Below are 18,886 nucleotides of genomic sequence, written 5' to 3'. Positions count from 1 at the left end.
AAGTTATTTTCAGAGTTGCCTTTCAGCCATTCTTTAGCGTGTTTCTAAGACGGTGGTGTCCACTTATACCAAGACAATCGCTTTATAGCAATGTTATGAAATGTTTATATTATAATAACAAATGCGCTGCAGACATACCTGAATGGATTACCAACTCAACTTTTAACATTCGTAGTTCACACAAAAACTGACGGCCATGAATTTGTGCCTGATTGTAACATTTGTTTTTACATGTAATCGACTGACGAACTTCGCACGGCGTTTCCCGTGGTTTCCCCGTGAGCCCCGCCTGCCCCAAGCGGGAAGCTTAAAGTAGCGTAGATCCACGGTAGCATTAGTTGTTCAAGTGTAAGGGCACTAACTGCAGATTCTTGTCAATCGTGGAACAGTTTTAAGGCATAAATAAGAGTCCAACTGCACTATAAACCAGTTGCCGCTATAACGCAGAGCAACAGCTATTAAGAAACAGGCTTACAATTTACTATTTCAATCGTTGGGTCAACGTAACTAGCCATTTTTTGGAAACCTTGCAAATAGTTCACTTGTGTATTTACGAAATACAGCTATCTTCTTTTAAGGACAATATTTAACAAGTGGGTTGATGTATTGTCTACATGTATTTTGAGAACCGAAGAGCCATTGAGCGAGAATATAAACAGAAGATTTTAGCTACTTTTGCGGCATTGTATAGGGTCACAATATTTTGAGGATATCAAATTTCAATAACACACTAATCCAGTGCGAAAAGAAGTTAACCATCTTACACAGGGTACATCACGTATTCAACTTTACTTATGAACTACTCGCGGCCACATAATTTTCAAAGCATTTCACCCAGTTTTTGAAAGCATCGTCTGTAACCACTGAAAGAATTCTGGATATTTCATCTTGAATTTTATCTTTTAACTGGTGCAAACTTCTTGGAGGTCCCCGGTCCAGCGGTAGCGTCCTACGAGTCTCTCCATAGAACGTCAGGAGCTTCACCATGGTAGAGAAGCTAGAAAATCAGATAAGTGCAAAGGCTTAATGTAGATGTAGTACGGTTCAGTGAAGTGAAATGGAAAGAGTAGTATAGAGTAATATCAATAGCAGCAGAAAATGGTGTAACGGAATAGGATTCGTTATGAATAGGAAGGTAGGACAGACAGGGTGTTACAGTGAACAGTTCATTGATAGGGTTGTTCTTATCAGAATCTACGTCAAACCAAGACCGATAACGATAGTCCAGGTATATATCTAGACGTCGCAGTCTTAAGATGAAAAGACAGAAGGGATATGCGGACACTGAATGGGTAATGCAGTACGTGAAGGGAGACGAAAATCTAATAGGCATGAGAGGCTGGAACGCCGTTGTAGGGGAAGGAGCTGAGGAAAAGGTTAAAGGAAAATAACAAGGATTGAGAGGGGAGAAAGACTAAGAGATTTCTGTAATTTCAGCTATTAATAGCGAATACTCTGTTCAAGAATCACAAGAGGAGGATGTATACTTAGAGTAGGCCGGGTGACACACGAAGATTACAATTAGATTACATAAAGGTCAGACAGAGAAGCTGAAATCAGATACTTGATTCTAAGGCGTATCCTGCATCAGACACAGACTCAGATGACAATCTAGTAGTGATGAAGAGTAGACTGAAGTTTGAGTTTAGTCAAGAAAAATTACTACGCAAAGAAGTGCGATACGGAATTAGAGAACTCCATACGTATCTCGTCATTCCTTAAGGCTATAGGTAACAGCAATAAGGAATACTTCAGCGGGCAGTACATTGGAAGAGGAATGGATGTCTCTAAAGAGGATAATGAGAGAAGTTGCAAAGGAAACATCAGTACAAAGAAGCTCAATGTGAAGAAACCATGGGTAACAGAAGAAATACTTAGGTCGATCGATAAAAGAATGAAGCACAGAAATGTTAAGTCGCAGCGCTACTTCTCCCACAACTTCTGGAAAAAACGTAGTGTTGACCGAAGTGCCACCGAAATATGTATTGATGAAAGTGTCCTCATTCTGGTGATTCCCCAGTTATGTAATGTAAATTGTCCTCATTCTGGTGATTCCCCAGTTATGTAATGTAAATATTGCTGCGGACGTGCTTCCAGTGATGCTAATTGAATTTTTCCATTCATGCAACAGAATTCTGGTGTTTCCCTGCCGCATTTTTTTTGCGTTGCAAAATTAGATATCCATTTTATGGATGACGACGTCTTAGTGTTTTTTATATTCTTTCGTCGGGCTGTAGTGGAATGCGTCATTTTGTAGGTTGTACAGTTAATTGTCCTAGTCCGCTTTTCTTGTGGGGTGATATTTTTATGGCTGGCTTGAGTTCGCACTCCCTTATCGTAAGATTGTCACAATTCTGTATTCTTTGATCCGTTAATAGCATTGTTCTTCGATTTCTCTGCGCTCGCGAGGTCCATTGTCGTTTGTTCGGGACTTAAATATGCTTCGCACTCTTAGTCTGTTCCGTTTTTCGCTGTTCTTTTAATTTCCTCAGTTTTACTTCAGAACTGACAATATCTCCTCATCTACCGTTGCCCATTGTCTGAAACATAAATGAAATAAACATTTTATTAAACAATACAGTAATAACTCTATACGATTTTAACACTTTATTTTCGGTTTATATTATCACTGTATCACTTTCATTACTCACACTTCACTATTTGGTTTAATTCACTGCCTGCACTGCTTTTTCAGTTCCTCCCTTCCTCACCGATAAGAAAGTGACGATCGAAACTGCGACGGTTCTCACGTCATATGCCCTTATCAATGCGTAGCCAATCGAGTGGCGAATTCCAGAATATACCAAAAAGGCTTTGAATGGTCAACAATGTTCCACAATTTTTCACTATATTCGGGAATGTTATGCAATCTTCGACAATGATCTAGGATGTTCTGGGATATTCCTGAAAATTCTAGAATCCTTTAGAATATTCCTGACTATTCCTGAACAACCTTGATCATTGTGGAACATTCCGGAACAATTTGGAATGTTACGGAATGCTCTGTTCTAGAAATTGCTAGAGGGTGGAACATCCCAGCCCATATGTCTTCAAAAGCACGTCCTTCAGGTAAAACCGGTAACCTTCCCCATGGATGGAGGATAGAGGGCTACCACACCATATAACTCCCTTGATCGGACTGGGATTCGTTTCTGAATTTTAGCGGCACACACATCGCAAAACTCACTCTTATAATATATAATTATTAACTTTCCGCGTTTGTATTTCGTGTAAAATTTCCCATAGTTGTCTAATGATAATTACTCGAAAAGTGTCATAAATAAAGTTTTTAACGATAAAGATGTTTCCACGGCATTAATACATGCCAAAATTACGATAATTGCGTTCCAAGACTGGAAGTTCCATACACGGCATCACTACGTAGCGAAACGTAGGTCCCCACGTCCCATCTCAGCTACACGTCTCGCTGGCATCTGAACAGGTTCGCACTATTCCGTGGATTACACTAGATGCAGAGAGCTAAGGTACACTTACTCCGTTTCAGGGGGTAAAGGATGGATACAGGAACGGCATCAGGCCAATCTCTGACCCTAACAACGCAAAATCAATAGCACCAAGGCCGACGCCGCGTTGAAGTCGGTCGAAGGCCCAAGGAAATGATGATGGTAGGTTTTGTATCGTGACGAAGACGGACCTGTGAACGAGTCTTTTGCACTGAACGTTGTAATTTTTGTGAGAAGTCTTGTAACAAACTGAATGTTCATTTGATCTGTTGCTCTACTACGTCGGTGGAAACATGAATCTGATGACCAAAATGCAAATGACTTGGCGTCAGGTCGATATCTGATTTTACAGCAATTCTTATCTCAAGCCAAGCTACCGGCAGCGTTTCGGTCCACGCCTTTTGGTGGCACATGAGTGTGGCTTGAAGAGTGCTGTGTAGGCTTTCTACCATGCCATTACTGGAGTGACGGTTGCTTGTAGTCTGCAGATGGTAAATTCCACATAACATCCTTAGCTCTGACGAAGTTTATATTCTGACGTACAAGGTCGGTTGTCACAGGGGTCGGAACCCCAAATCTGGCGATGCATACATTGAAAAAGTATTGGGGTCAGCCATTCTTTTTTCCCTTACATTAGCATAGAAACGTTATTTCTCGTCATCATTAACAATACAGGATACGAACAGTCGGCGTTGTTCACGAGTCAATTGACAAGCAAGTAGAGATGCACGTATGTCCGCAGGCTGAAGTTTGTGATTTTGGCTGAGAGCATGCGATACGCATACACTGGATTTTTTAACCTTCACCATTGCATACACATGGCGCACGACAGTGGAATAATCAGTTTGTCAGGTTTGCCAGTTACCGAGTATTTTGAAGCGGATCTTTGTAGATTGCGTTTAAATGATCTTCAAGCTTCGAACGTCTTTCTGAACGTGGAGTCATTAATCTCAAAACAATTGTGATTAAAACGAAAAAAACATTACCTTACCAAGCTCTGCCCAATGGCATTATCCCCATACATGGTGAAATGGTTTCTGGCTGTCCATTTGTCACCTTTGTACTGAACTCTGAGAAAAATATGTCGTAAATGCTCTGATTTCTTCATTTGACTATCCATTTTCTAGCGTCCATAGCTACAGTCAACCTCCAAATGCAAAAGTGACAACATTTAAACTCATATACAAATCCAAATGTTTGACACTACAGTAGTGAGGCCATAGTGCTTGCTTGCTGTGGGCCTTGTCCTGCGCCGACGCAAGGTCGGCCGTGTTATGATGGATTTGGCAGTGTTAGTAGCAGAGCGTGGCCGGATGTCCTTCCTGCCACCACCCCGACCCCCTGGTATGTAAGTAGTGTAACCAATGTCTGCATCTAGTGTCAGACATGAAACTGTGTGCACGTGTTCATATATACCTATGAGCCGTGTAACTGAGGCGGACAGTGGGGACCAGCTTGGTATTCACCTATCAGGATGTGGAAAACTGCCTAAGAACCATATCCAGGCTGACTGACTGACATACTGGCCCTCGTCGTTAACCTTCCGGGCGGATTCGATCGGCGGCCGGAGCGCCTACACGATCCAGGTAGCAGCGCAGTAGCGTTCTCGGCTACCCTGATGGGTAGTGAAGCCATAGTCACCGTACACAAATTTTTTCTCTGATAAAGGGGACACATTACTGGTTTCAACGAACTACGTCATCATCTTCAAACGTAAAACATCAGATGGAGAATATATAATGGCAATTACGACCATACATCTGACAACAATTACGAGAAATAAATCAAGAAATGTAACCTTTTTTTAAAGAAAAATTTTATGTCCTGCGACTATGCCTTCACTACTGTACTGTCAAATAAACATTTAAGTTATATTATGTTCATACTCCTTATGACAATTATGCCGGAATACAGAATCAAATAGAAACAATGACTTCCAGATGAGAAATGACAGTCGATAAATAAAACAGTGACTAGAACATAAACATTCAAACCTGCACACCAACCTTCTATAACAACTTGCCATGTAAATATAGCTTCGAAGGTAGGAACCAACGAATGCTTTCTCATTTTAAAAAGGACAGCGAGAAGGAATCTGTTCCGAAGTCCGATTTTACTTACAATAAAATAGTTGCCAGTCATTAGTCATTACTGAATCTTTAAGGCAAATGTGTTCTAGATACACTGACGGAAAAAGTCCGAACACCAAGAAATAAGTGCAATGAAATTTCGGGAATACATTTGTCTAGGTAACACATTTCAGGTGTTAATGTTGAAATAGCTCAGATTAATTTGAGCCCCAGTTAATCACATTGCAAATGTGAAATGCTCGTACATTAATAAGCGGTATAACCGCCATAATGTTGAATGCAAACATCCAGACGGTTATGCATATGCTGTACATGCGCCGTATATCCGTTCTGGGATGGAACTACATGCCTGTTGCATTTGGTCGGTCAATACAAGAACGGTTAACGCTGCTTGTGGATGATGCAGTGGTCGTCCGATGTTTAGAATGTTCGGTTACAACAGCGGTATGCTGTTCAGCGTTATGCTACTGGGAAACATCCCCTGGAATGCTCTCCATGAATGGCAGCACAACAGGTCAAATCACCAGACTGATGTGATGCACAATTTTGCGGGCAGAGTGGACGGGACAACCACGAGAGTGCTCCTGCTGTAACCAGATCGTGAATCCAGGCTTATTCCATTGTATCTAGAACTCACAGGTTGGTTGCAAGACCTCAACTAGATTCCCTATAACCACCACATGGCCATCACTATCACCGATGCTGAATCGAATTCCATCAGAAAACTCAACATACCTCTACCTTACTCTGCAATAACCTCTCACTTGCCACTGCTAAAGTCGCTAATAGTGGTGGTACGGGATCAGTGGAATGCACGCTGCTGGGTGTCTGGCTTGGAGCTATCCGTGAAGTAACCCATTCCTAGCAGTTCATTGCGTCACTGTAGTACCAAATGCTGCTCACATTGTGCTAGACACACACCCAACACGATGATCTTCCCTCTCGGTAGTGCCACGTGGCCTTCCGGAGCCTAATCATCTTGCAACTCTACGTTCTCGTCAGTATCGCTGCCTGGAATCATGTACAGTGGCTACATATCTGCCATGACTTTCTGCAATATCGCAGCAGAACCATCCCGATTGTCGTAGCCCTGTTACATGACATCACTGAAACTCAGTAAGGCGTTGATAACAACATAGAGGTCGCCTTAAATGCATTCTTGACTAACACAAGCTGATGATGTTAACTAACCCTCGAGACCGTTACAGATTATATTTAAAGCAAATCCGATTTGCACGCTCATAGTAGCGTTACGAGCGCCATTCTTACTCGCCTGGCGCGAGATCTGACTAGACATCTTTCTGATGTAGAACACGCCTACCAACTTCCGTTTGTCACACAATTCGTTCTTTAGGTTGGGACTTTTTTCGCCAGTGTGTAAATTTTCCATTAAATCACCATACACTTGGGTTCAAATTCCACTAATAGTATTGTATTACTCAGTATGGTAGACTATTTCCAGAATGAATTTCCGCTCACCAGCAAAGTGTGCACAGTTCTGAAACTTACCAGCAGATTCGAACTACACTCCTGGAAATGGAAAAAAGAACACATTGACACCGGTGTGTCAGACCCACCATACTTGCTCCGGACACTGCGAGAGGGCTCTACAAGCAATCATAACACGCAAGGCACAGCGGACACACCAGGAACCGCGGTGTTGGCGTCGAATGGCGCTAGCTGCGCAGCATTTGTGCACCGCCGCCGTCAGTGTCAGCCAGTTTGCCGTGGCATACGGAGCTCCATCGCAGTCTTTAACACTGGTAACATGCCGCGACAGCGTGGACGTGAACCGTATGTGCAGTTGACGGACTTTGAGCGAGGGCGTATAGTGGGCATGCGGGAGGCCGGGTGGACGTACCGCCGAATTGCTCAACACGTGGGGCGTGAGGTCTCCACAGTACATCGATGTTGTCGCCAGTGGTCGGCGAAAGGTGCACGTTCCCAACGACCTGGAACCGGACCGCAGCGACGCACGGATGCACGCCAAGACCGTAGAATCCTACGCAGTGCCGTAGGGGACCGCACCGCCACTTCCCAGCAAATTAGGGACACTGTTGCTCCTGGAGTATCGGCGAGGACCATTCGCAACCGTCTCCATGAAGCTGGGCTATGGTCCCGCACACCGTTACGCCGTCTTCCGCTCACGCCCCAACATCGTGCAGCCCGCCTCCAGTGGTGTCGCGACAGGCGTGAATGGAGGGACGAATGGAGACGTGTCTTCATCGATGAGAGTCGCTTGTGCCTTGGTGCCAATGATGGTCGTATGCGTGTTTGGCGCCGTGCAGGTGAGCGCCACAATCAGGACTGCATACGACCGAGGCACACAGGGCCAACACCCGGCATCATGGTGTGGGGAGCGATCTCCTACACTGGCCGTACACCTCTGGTGATCGTCGAGGGGAAACTGAATAGTGCACGGTACATCCAAACCGTCATCGAACCCATCGTTCTACCATTCCTAGACCTTCAAGGATCTTGCTGTTGCAACAGGACAATGCACGTCCGTATGTATCCCGTGCCACCCAACGTGCTCTAGAAGGTGTAAGTCAACTATCCTGGCCAGCAAGATCTCCGGATCTGTCCTCCATTGAGCATGTTTGGGACTGGATGAAGCGTCGTCTCACACGGTCTGCACGTCCAGCATGAACGCGGGTCCAACTGAGGCGCCAGGTGGATATGGCATGGCAAGCCGTTCCACAGGACTACATCCAGCATCTCTACGATCGTCTCCATGGGAGAATAGCAGCTTGCATTGCTGCGAAAGGTGGATATACACTGTACTAGTGCCGACATTGTGCATGCTCTGTTGCCTGTGTCTATGTGCCTGTGGTTCTGTGAGTGTGATCATGAGATGTACCTGACGTCAGGAATGTGTCAAAGTTTCCCCTTCCTGGGACAATGAATTCACGGTGTTCTTATTTCAATTTCCAGGAGTGTATATGCAGAACCAGGACTTGAATATAGGTCCTTTGCCTTTCGCGGTAAAAATTCTACGAACTGAGCTTGTCAAGTACGACTTACGATCCGCCCTATGGCATGCATAAGGGAATACAATGGCGGGTCCCAGGAGACATGAGGAAGGCAGGAGATGAGAAACTAGAGGAAGTAAAACTGTGAGGGTGGGTCCTGAGTCATACCTGGTTAGCTCAATCTGTGGAGCACTTGACCGCAAAAGGACGGTTTCCAGAAGTCGAGTCCCTGTTCGACGCACAGTATTAACCTTTGTGGAAGTGTCATTACAACATAACTGCACGATATTGCATGCTGTCCTGTACTGTACACACATCTTCATCGTATTTGGAGAAAATTCTGCTCTCTCCTCCTTAGTGAGTCACCATTTATTTCAAAAACCTTCCTCACTTCACCCACCTTTCCTCTTCTGCTGCCGCATCATATCTTAAAACTTGACAGTACTGCGAAATTGGACTCGACATTTTTCATCCATGTCAACGGTACTGCTCTGCTTGACACTTCTGTGATGACTTCAGGCACAAATCCATGACTGAGATCACATCATCTTAAGAATCAAGCTACAGGCGATGATTCGTTTGTCCTCCTTCGACCATACTGGGACATCAGATGCCGTCTTACAAGAGCAGAAAAATTTGCCAGTGGCTTGTCGTGGGTGAAACTGGAGCTCAGTTAGATGGCGGCTTGATCAAAATTCGGTGTTTTCAAATATATTTGTTCTAACCAGGAATATTTGATAGTACTGACAGTGGCGGCTCGTATTTTTTTTTTTTTTTTGAAGACTTTCCAAACCAAAACCAGTTACCGAAGAGTTACCGAAGTGTTATGTATTACCACATTTTATGCAGTGCACATGCCGGGAATTTAATTTGGAAAATCTTCATAAATCTTCATATAGCGGCACTTAACTAACATCATAGATAACACAACAGAATATAGTCTGTATGATGGATATGGAATACGGAAACATGGACACAGCTGAATACAATCACTAATAACATCTAAAAAGCGGAACATAAGTGGTACAAACAGGCCCGTCCGTAGGGTAGGCGCAGAATATAACCAGAGGTGGACTTAGTTCCAGTGGCTCCAGTACTGCCGATGAAACAAGTGACAGTGACAACACTGAAAGAGCGTAGACACTGAGAACACACACCGTAAAACATGAAACACACAGCAATTAACATAAAAAATCTAACATTACAATTTATATCACATAACACCTTAAGATAGTTAAAAATAGATGTTATGAAAATTTAAGTGGATATATACTGTTGCAGAATTTGCATTCAGCCTGCACAGATCATTGATTTAATTAAATTAGATTAATATTTGTTCCCTGTATCATGAATGGGAATCTTCGTAATGATGTGCAATGTTAGATTATGTGTATGTCTCTTTTGCTTTTTTAGTTGTCAGTTTACTAATTTGTATCTAAAAATTCGTCTGTTTAGTGGAAGAAGATGTCATTCAGAAGTTCTTCCAGTGTGTTGTTAATACTTTTGACACTTTTAATACTGTTTGCTGAGTGACCAAACACTTTCGTGAAAGCATAATACACCCCTTTCTCAGCCATACTTAGGTCTAAACACAAGTAGTGAAGATCAGCTTTCCTCCTAGTGTTGTACCTATGCGTATTGCTATTGCTTTAGGACAAATTTCATAAGTGGAAGCTAGTGTGAATATCCATAGTTCTTCAAATAAATCTATACTAGATGACCTTGGCTGGACTCTTAGCTATTGTTTTGATCACACATTTTTGTGCAATGAATATATCTTTGCTTAGTGATGAATTACCTCAAAATATTATACTGTACGAAAGCAGTGAACGAAAATGAACATACTAAGCTAATACTTAGCTATTTACCGCCAAAATAACAATAACCATAGTAACATAAATCGCTGAACTCAAACATTTCAGCAGATCATCAATGTGTGTCTTCCAATTCAATCTCTCATTAATCCACACATAAAAAAAATTTAGAATATTCTACCTCACCTGCAGACTACTATACTAACTCTATATATGTAAATGCCATTTATAGTACAGATGTGTATATACTCCTTTTTATCAAAATTTAATGACTCCATTTGCGAAGAACCATTTAATAAGTTTCTGAAAGACATTATTTACTGTTTTTTCAGCTAATTTTTGTTTGTTGTGTGGGATTGCTATACTTGTATCATCAGCAGAATGAAATACCGTCACAACTTCGTGATTATGAAGTGGCAAGTCACTGTATTAACAAAAATTATGGACACAAGATGCAACTTTGTGGGTACCTATTCTTGATATCTCTTCCGTTTGAGGCATGTGCTGATTTTTGTACTCTATAAAAGTTTGAATCCTATTATATCAACAACATTTAATCTTTTCAACCTCTAACTTTTTCTTGGCACAATTCAGTTTGATGATATCTTCCTGTATTCTTGGTTGCTTTGCTTACCTCTCAACAATATTCCCAATAGCGAGTTACTAACCTTGGGCATATTATTCTAGTTAACCATCTCGGACATAATACACATACTTCGGGAGATTCTAACAACCTCCTTAATAAGGTGCAGTAGTTTTTATATTTTACTGTTTCTGGGTCATTACTCTTACAGGCCATCAGGTACATTTCCAGTTCCAAAATATTTTAATCTCTTTAGTAAGCCATGGTTTCTACATGATTTCTTACCACAATTGACTGTTTGCTTGTTCTCAAAAGTACCCACAAACTTATTATGAAACAAGTTATATTTTAAATTACTACCAGGTTCCTGGTACACCTCATCCAAGTGTACCTTATGCAAACTTTCCCAAAAATTGGCAATCAAAGGGAAAAATCAATTTTTGGGGACTACTTTGTCACATACTGTCACTAGCTGTACATACTGATAGGAGGACCATAATTAACAGGATAAATGTTTCATTGAATGTGTCATGGTCTGTGAAATGTTAGTCTATAACTCTGCTGCTTTCCTCTAGAACCAAAGTAGGAAAACAAATAAATAAAACTAAAAGAACTGGGTAATACTTGAAGATCGTTCTTCCTATCAGACTTCTCAGAAAGTCTACATTGAAATTCCCACAAATAATAGTTTGCACGAGCGGCACAGTAGTTTTTTAGAAATAGTGGAAAATTTGCCAGTGGGGACCTATGCACAGCTATACTTTTTAGATCTTTGGGTTCTTAATTTATTAGTTTCTAAATTTTTCACACTATCATAATTATTAACATATATGGCAACACCCCCTTTTTCCACATTGTCTCTACTTACATATGCTGTAGGCTTATATCAACTTACTTTCACCATTTCTTATCTGTGACGGTATGATGTTGTGACAGGCATAGTGCATCCACTGCTTTCTCTGTTTCTAAGTCTAATACCACGGAAGATCTCATTTACTTCCCCAATTCCCAACCCACTACGTTTCCCCCAATGAAACTGTCACAATGGCTGCACAGTGCCCCATAACTAATTTCCCTCTAGCAGCTCAAACACTTGGCGCTCATTTTGTTCACAAATTTATTTACGAAATTTAGCTACTAAATAACGATAAAAAAACTTTATCTACAGAGCCGAGCAGACACTAAAGTTATGTAGGACACTAATACATGTACTTAGTATTAAAACAACGTAATGGAATTAAACTTACGTTAGAAAGCTGAAGCTGAACATTCGAAAAATTATGCCTAAAATCAATTAAGGGTAACACACATTTTGCGGTTTAAAAAGAACTAAAAGAACTTTCAGCCTTTAATTCCACCCATTGATAAGGCTCTAATTTGTATATATGGAGCGAAAACAAATTAAGAGTGGCATTTACGCAAACGTCTAAAATTTTCGTGAAGCTTTGTCTGGGAAACTCGAAATCAGACACTTACGAAATGTTTTGTTTTCTCGAAAAATACATTCAGAAAAGTGAAATCTTCACTCAGTGAGTCACAGTAGGCACTAACAAAATTATTTTTCCGTGTGATAGTAATTTAATCAGTTACTACAAAATTAACTATTTATCTTCACCAGCTCAATATGGCAGCGTCTGCCTTCTGGGTCAGTGTTACCAACATCCTTAAAAAGTAATATAAATTAACCCATCATTCCAGTTGGAATAATACGAATATAAAAATACATGTGATGTAAAGTAACATACACTCCTGGAAATGGAAAAAAGGAACACATTGACACCGGTGTGTCAGACCCACCATACTTGCTCCGGACACTGCGAGAGGGCTCTACAAGCAATCATCACACGCACGGCACAGCGGACACACCAGGAACCGCGGTGTTGGCCGTCGAATGGCGCTAGCTGCGCAGCATTTGTGCACCGCCGCCGTCAGTGTCAGCCAGTTTACCGTGGCATACGGAGCTCCATCGCAGTCTTTAACACTGGTAGCATTCCGCGACAGCGTGGACGTGAACCGTATGTGCAGTTGACGGACTTTGAGCGAGGGCGTATAGTGGGCATACGGGAGGCCGGGTGGACGTACCGCCGAATTGCTGAACACGTGGGGCGTGAGGTCTCCACGGTACATCGATGTTGTCGCCAGTGGTCGGCGGAAGGTGCACGTGCCCGTCGACCTGGGACCGGACCGCAGCGACGCACGGATGCACGCCAAGACCGTAGAATCCTACGCAGTGCCGTAGGGGACCGCACCGCCACTTCCCAGCAAATTAGGGACACTGTTGCTCCTGGGGTATCGGCGAGGACCATTCGCAACCGTCTCCATGAAGCTGGGCTACAGTCCCGCACACCGTTTGGCCATCTTCCGCTCACGCCCCAACATCGTGCAGCCCGCCTCCAGTGGTGTCGCGACAGGCGTGAATGGAGGGACGAATGGAGACGTGTCTTCATCGATGAGAGTCGCTTGTGCCTTGGTGCCAATGATGGTCGTATGCGTGTTTGACGCCGTGCAGGTGAGCGCCACAATCAGGACTGCATACGACCGAGGCACACAGGGCCAACACCCGGCATCATGGTGTGGGGAGCGATCTCCTACACTGGCCGTACACCTCTGGTGATCGTCGAGGGGACACTGAATAGTGCACGGTACATCCAAACCGTCATCAAACCCATCGTTCTACCATTCCTAGATCGGCAAGGGAACTTGCTGTTCAAACAGAACAATGCACGTCCGCATGTATCCCGATCCACCCAACGTACTCTTGAAGGTGTAAGTCAACTACCCTGGCCAGCATGATCTCCGGATCTGTTCCCGATTCAGCATGTTTGGGACTGGATGGAGCGTCGTCTCACGCGGTCTGCACGTCCAGCACGAACGCTGGTCCAACTGAGGCGCCAGGTGGAAATGGCATGGCAAGCCGTTCCACAGGACTACATCCAGCATCTCTACGATCGTCTCCATGGGAGAATAGCAGCCTGCATTGCTGCGAAAGGTGGATATACACTGTACTAGTGCCGACATTGTGCATGCTCTGTTGGCTGTGTCGATGTGCCTGTGGTTCTGTCAGTGTGATCATGTGATGTATCTGACCCCAGGAATGTGTCAAAGTTTCCCCTTCCTGGGACAATGAATTCACGGTGTTCTTATTTCAATTTCCAGGAGTGTATATAGCAGCAATTCAGTGTTAACATAAAACAGTGTCACATCATAGATATTAAATAATTTATAAAAATATAACAAGTACACTACTCAGAGGAACTAGTTTTATTACATAAGAGAGTAATAGCTAGGTTAACTCTGTCTTGTTACTTCTTCTAGAGCCGCGTAAGTGCTATACATAACTTAATGAGATTAGACAGTAGCAAGATAACTTACTCTTCCAAGACTACGCCTGTTTAATTTTTTTAGTTACTGTCCAAGTAACAGCAGTTACAATGTAACCTAACAAACATTAACACACACATGCTGATTAAAAAAACACCAATATACGTATGTTATGTTAGATGTGGTCTGAACAAATAGATTTTCCGAGGAGCGCTGTTCATCTGGACAATACTAACAGCGGTAGCACTAGCTGGAGACGCAAGACTACAAGTAATTCATTTTCCACTGGTGATGTTGTTGTAGAGATTTTCGTATCCACTTCCTCCTGTACTATTCTTGTTCTCTTCTTAAAATATGCCATAAAGGTATAGTTTCCTGCTTCAGAATCTATGCATTTTCCTTTCATTAGAAAAAATTTTAAAAGATAAAATTAAAGAGCAAGCAAAAGAATTCCCCGCAGCCCCATCTCTATGCGGCATTGCATGGGCAAAAGCAGTAACTGTGACCTCGAGTGCGTGGCACAGTTCTGCAGCACGGTGGGGGCTGTGGCTTCTGGATAACGAGGAGGACACCGCAAATACTGTCACTCGACTTCCCCGTAACTTCGCTCAGTGGCAGAGGGGTCAAAATAAGCAAACACCTCCGCGTATCCGTAGATACTCGACTATGTCTGAGAAAACGAAGGTTAGTCGTCGACGTACTCCATATGCCCTTAAGAACGACGGGCTTCCAATCGAAGCTGTAGCACGGTGTCAAGGGTCGTAGGTTTCCACTTTTGCGCCTATCATCAAAACCCGATTTTTAAAAATTTCATTTTATTTTGTTTTATCTATAAAGCAATGTTTGTAGAAGTTTCCTACATAAATGATTCTTACGAAATGAATGAGTACCATAGTGTTATATAAACTGTAAAACTGTAACTGAGTTTTACAGCAATTGTCATACTTTTGTTATACTTTGTGTCTGGTATTTTCAATGGTTATGGCAGTCTTAAATTCTCGTAGTCCTATACTTCATGTAATGTAAATTTTTATATTAATTCTAACATTTTATTCTCACGTTTGTTCTTCAGGCAGATTTGGTGCATTCCCTTGGATGCCACCGGTCGTACACACATTCAAAACGTAGAAAGTCTGAACTTCATGAGCATCGTTCCAAGGCAGATTTACCACGGCGACATTTCTTCGTATGAATGTCACTTTGGAAAGAAACATCATTAAAACTGTGGATTATTCCACGCATTGGCAATAATTTTGCGGCTAATGACACATAACAGAGGATTCTTCCGAAAGCTGGCGCTTGCAGTTGATTATGAATCAAGATAACTTCACATGAAAAAATTCAAACAATTTTGTCTTTTATTATTTTTAGGGGCGTAGATAGATAAGAGTAAAAACAAAAATAAACACAAAAATCAGACTTCAAACACGGGTTGCAAAACTCCAAAGCCACGACGCTAACCACAGGCCTGCGCTTCGGCCGAACGTACCAAATGAAATTCTGACTGTCGTTTTCTCAGAAACGGTCAAGCATCTACGTGCAAGCCGAGACACGTGTTTTCTTGTTTTCTATCCTCTTTCACCGAGTGACGTGCCGGAGATATTGGGTTATGGCACTTGCTGTGTTTTCCTCGTAAGACTCTGTGTGGAGCGATACAACCTGCAAAAAATAATCCAATAGCAGGCCCTGGTTATCGTAACACTGCTTGAAAAAAAATGCAGCTTATACGTATAGTATAATTACTGTTAGGTGTTATCAGAAACACACAATATGTCCTACTAACAGCCTTAACTGAAGACGATAGGAAATTAAGACAGAAACAATTATTAATACTTTATTATCGAGTGTACATCTCAAAACTTCATCATTAAAGTATGAGATGAACTATCAGATATGTTAGGACAGAGTATGTCCTTTCAACAGTTATCTGGCTGCATTAACTCTTTTGGTCCCACAGTTCCCAAAAAGCTTCCATTACATAATATTATTTGGGAGCTAGTACTTAGTGCCGACAGTTGAACCGTTATTCCGCTGTTTGAAACGGATCGAAGACTATCGAAATCTAGAGTGACAGAAATAGGTTTCATATCATTTTCAATCAACCGTACACCTTTCGGGAATTCAGTGAGTACGAAAAATTTTATTCAGATTCACTCGCTAGGAATAGGATAAGGTCACATTCCAAGCACGTTGAAGGATATACTTTTCGATTCCGAAAATCACTGCGAATTTCATGACTGAGGCTACATCCCATTGCACCACGTGTTGTTTCCTCCAACTCCATTGGCATATGAACGTCGGGATGAGTGACCACTCAAATGTCTCTGCACGCACTATAACTGTTTCAAACTTGCGTTAGTGGTCTATAAGAGTGATACTACTAAGCAGTAGTAGAGTTGTTAGATTTCTCAATCTTAGTAAGTAGATTAACGCAGGATATTACTCGCTTATTTCCTGGGATTAGCGAGTTCCTATTTTTCGGCATCTCCATGACAGTCTCCTTGAGGTCCGTTATACCTCTGACCATTAGTATTGCCCGCCTTTGCATATGTATTACCCTCTGAGACTGTTTTGTGTTTAGTGTCACGCGCAATTTACCCGTACTGCAGGATGGTCTCCAAGAGTGTTTTCTAATCCATCTCCTTCGTAAACTCGTCGTTCTTCTCCAGTATGCTCCCGGTGTACCAATGTTGACCACCTTTTCATCTGCGACTGAGGCAATCAAAAACGTGAAATCTGTTCTGAGGGCCTTTTGGGCCGTCAGTACCAATCGACCACCGTGTCATCCTCTGTGAATGACGTCACGGCACGCGGGACGCAGGGCCGTCGGGTCTCTACACCTTTCTCCCGGCCACTGTTGATTTCCGTGACCTGGAGCCGTTACTGCTCTCTCAAGCAACCGCTCAGTTCTCACCACAGCTCCTAGTGCACCCGCACCACCCCTACCACCAATAATAAATCCCTGTCAGTACAGGGTATCGATACCGGTTTCCCCAAATGGCAGTCAGTCACGCTGAGCACTATTTTTTCGGTAATTAGTTCCTTCTTCTGAAAAATTAATTTTCTGTTTCCTCAACGTACGGACGTAAATAGCGTATTCTGCAGTGGAAAATAAAATAACAAAATTGGCGTCTTTCGCCAAATTAAAAGGTTTTAAAACGTTTGATTAAAATGAAAAGTTCTTCGTCTTCTTTCGAAACAGTTGCATTAATTACGGACTCATTCGTCATTGAACTAAACCGTAATTGGCTGTCAAAATCTCTTTGGATCATAAGCTTCACTAAGGTTTCTTATAGTCTCTTCGGTCTCTTCCTTGTTCGCAGCTGAAGTAATGTGATTCACGTTAAATTAAACCATGTTTTTGATCGAGAGAATCATACGTAGAGATAAGCTGGAGTGCCGGAGTGTTGATACATGAAGCAAATGTAATAGAAATTAAACGTACAACTTCTGTACCTGTGAAGTTAGAGCTATGTTTTCCTGTCAAAAATTTTATCTTTATAATTTCTTTATAATTCTTTTCTAGTATGTAAAAAGGAAGTCGTGCTGTTAAATATTGTAGTGAACTGTGCTTAGCCGGCCTGGGTGACCGAGCGCCTCTAGGCGCTACAGCCTGGAACCGCGCGACCGCTTCGGTCGCAGGTTCTAATCCTGCCTCGGGCATGGATATGTGTGATGTCTTTAGGTTAGTTAGGTTTAAGTAGTTAAGTTCTAGGGGACTGATGACCACAGCAGTTAAGTCCCATAGTGCTCAGAGCCAGAGACAAACTATGCTTAGCCTTGTCTTGTTTAGTTAAAAGGTAGGACATTGTCTTTTTAACGAATCCTTTGCGTTTCTTTGTTCGCAGTGTACGATCAGTCACCAAGAGTCAGCATTTCAGCAGGTGCTATATCTGCTGCTCTGGTTCTATTTACAATCGTAACCTTGTGTTTAACAAAATCCCGCATCTCTTAAGAGTTTAGACAGACGAAAGTATAAGATATGCCCAAATGAAAAGGAGACAACTGTTACCTTTAAATAGATTTTACAATACTACTGTAATTACAATTTACGTGGAACAGTTCAATTCTCCAAAACTTACATTGACATTGATACACCGATCCCATCATGCAGGTAGTGAGTGACTGTATTCAACACCAGTTTTCCATGGTGTCCTGCGCTTCCTTGTCACAGGTGTATCTCTGACGTTTCAGTGAGTCACCTACCAAGGTAGTGGAGCTGTTGGGAGGATGTTCCAGGCCTCTCATCGAAATTTTTTAAAGATCTCCAAGTTCTTGGCCACATGTGGCCCAGCGTAGTTCTGGAGAAGCATTATCCCACTCGAGAGATTGCCCCTCCGCTTGTACTTGACTGCTTATTTGAACAATGTTTTACAATACTATCCGGCTTTAATTGTTGTGCCCTGTAGTAGTCAGACCATGAATAGAAGTCGTTCTTCGTCGAAAAAGAACTTGAGCATCGCCTTTCCTGACTTCGGGGCAGGTTGACTTCCTTAGGGTCGAGGGGAGCCGGGATGCCACGATTCCAGTGTCATCCATTGGGAGGCAGGGTCGAAGTGGTGACGTCACGTTTCATCGCACGTCACAATTTGAGCAATTTGCTGACACTCTGAAAGATGCTTCGGCACTCACTGTGCACAAA

This window comes from Schistocerca gregaria, chromosome 3 (assembly GCF_023897955.1).
Source record: "Schistocerca gregaria isolate iqSchGreg1 chromosome 3, iqSchGreg1.2, whole genome shotgun sequence".
NCBI lineage: Eukaryota > Metazoa > Arthropoda > Insecta > Orthoptera > Acrididae > Schistocerca > Schistocerca gregaria.
The sequence above is the reverse complement of the archived record's forward strand: the minus strand, read 5'-3'. Positions refer to the sequence as shown.